The sequence below is a fragment of the Rhinolophus sinicus genome, linkage group LG01 (genome assembly GCF_036562045.2).
Source record: "Rhinolophus sinicus isolate RSC01 linkage group LG01, ASM3656204v1, whole genome shotgun sequence".
Taxonomy (NCBI): domain Eukaryota; kingdom Metazoa; phylum Chordata; class Mammalia; order Chiroptera; family Rhinolophidae; genus Rhinolophus; species Rhinolophus sinicus.
The window spans coordinates 94,621,622-94,623,714 of record NC_133751.1 but is presented as its reverse complement, the minus strand read 5'-3'; the positions used below and the strand labels follow the sequence as shown (position 1 = coordinate 94,623,714).

Genomic DNA, 2,093 nt, shown 5'->3' with positions numbered 1-2,093 from the left:
ACTCAATTCTGCTTCTCTGCTTGATCGTTAAGTGCTGGAGAACCTCTGTCCTCAATTTTGGACCTTTCTCTTGTCTGTTTCCATACTTCCACTATGTCATCCAATCCCATAGCTTCACATAACATTGACATGCTGATACCTCTAACCCAGACAATTCCTACGATCTCCAGACTGATATACTCAATTGCCTCCTTGATTTTTCTATGTCTCTTCCTAATAAACACTTGGAACTTTAGATTGACAAACTAAAACCTCATTTTCTGTCTTAACCAAACCTACTCTCCCCTCAGCTTTCCCAAGGTGGTAAATAGTACTACCAGGTAGTGCTGTGGACAAAAGTCTAAGAGTTTGAGTCCTTGCTTTTTCCCACTCATCAGCAACATCCATCAATTGACTATGTACAGTAAACATATTTTAAACCCATCTATCGCTTCTTCTCTTTACCACTACCATCCTAATCCAAGCCACCATCATCTTTCACCTGCTCAGTTGTAGTAGTTTTCTAACTCTTCCCTTCATTGGCTTCCATTACACTTAGTATCAGATCTAAATGCTTTACTTTGGCTTTTATAGCCCTCCATAAAATTGTCCTGCGTTTGCAATCCCATTTCTCTCCTTGCTTACTGTGCTCTAACCTCACACTTTTATTTTTTCCTCCTGGTTCCTCTGATACACTGAGTTGGGTTCTTCCTCAGGGCCTCTGTACTCACTGTTCCTTCTGCAGAGAATGATTTCCCCTTTTCCTTCTCATCATTCAACTATACCGAAATGTGTCAGTTCCTCAGAGACCTCTTTTCTGAAAATCCTAACATAGCCCGAACGTGGCAATCTCTATCATTTAGACATACTGTTTTCCAGATATTTTTTCCACTATCTAAAATCATCACTTTCTTTTGTCTCCTCATGTTTGATCAGACTCTATACTTTCTAGAGGGCAAAGACTTCAGTTTTTTCCACCAAATTTCTTCAGTATCTATGTAGTTGGATTTTATTTTAGGTGAATTTTTTTTTTATTTAATAAAGTTTTATTTTTCAAAATGTACAGTTGGTGGGGCCTGTTTTTCATGCATTTTCACCAACAGCTGGGCATCCCCACCCTTGGTGTTTCTGGTGTAAATTACTTGAGCTCGGTGCTTTGAAACTAATTTAATAAGTCCTTTACTAAGGAGCTCCTAAAGGGCTGCCCTGGCCAAGGAACCGTGGATCTTCCATCTCTCAGAGACAACAGCTGGGGTTATAAGCTTATAGTTGGGAACTTCCTTACAGAGTTTGTCATATGTCGCTTGTCAAACAAGACTAGGTTATTGAGCTTGTCCCGAACTTTGCCTTTGGACCACTTCTTCTTTTTGGCCTTGACTTCAGATTTGTTCACTGGGTCTTTGTCTTTCTTGGCCGACTTTCCAGCATCTTTCTTCTTCTTGTCGTCTTTGGGCAGCATGGCAAAGTGAGGACAGCAGAGGCTACGACTGCAGCTTCACTAAGATAGGTAAATATTTCTTGATACATGACTTTTAGACACATACTAATCTGTCCTGTCTCAGTCCTTATATTCCTCACAATCATGGTCCTTTATGTCACTGACTCTCTCCTAGGCTTCCACATGGATCCTTTGTCTTCCAGCTCTACCTTTGCAAACTAACTACTCATTCCTGCATAACAGTAATTTTCGTTGAGTATAATATAAAGCCATCATGAGAATTGTTCCTGTCATTTAAAACTGTGAGCAAATTCTGATCTGATTCCCAATCACTTTCTAGTAGTACCCCTAATTTTCACTTGTGCAGCGAATAAGAGAGAAAAAACAAAAACGTAAATGGAAGAAAGTATTTATAAGAAAAAGCAAATTAAAAAGAATCTCAGAGAAGACGATAAGAAAACTTGGGAAATTATTTATTTGAGCTTATTTTAATTCAGCTATTGTGTTTTATGGATAGTATTTTTCTGTCAATGTTTCTGAATCTCTACATCATTATTCTCTTTCATCTCCCTAAAGTTAATAAAGTGAAAGCACAAAATGTGAATGCACAAAGGCGCATGAAAAAAATTACTAAAACACTGCTGTTTAAAAACTATTCAGTTCACCAAATAATTGC

General features: G+C 38.2%; 1 pseudogene; it reads right to left on the bottom strand.

Moving 5' to 3' along the window:
- Positions 1-1,025: 1,025 nt before the first annotated feature.
- LOC109457253 (small ribosomal subunit protein eS25) lies at positions 1,026-1,438 on the bottom strand (annotated as a pseudogene).
- Between the last annotated feature and the right edge of the window lie 655 nt (positions 1,439-2,093).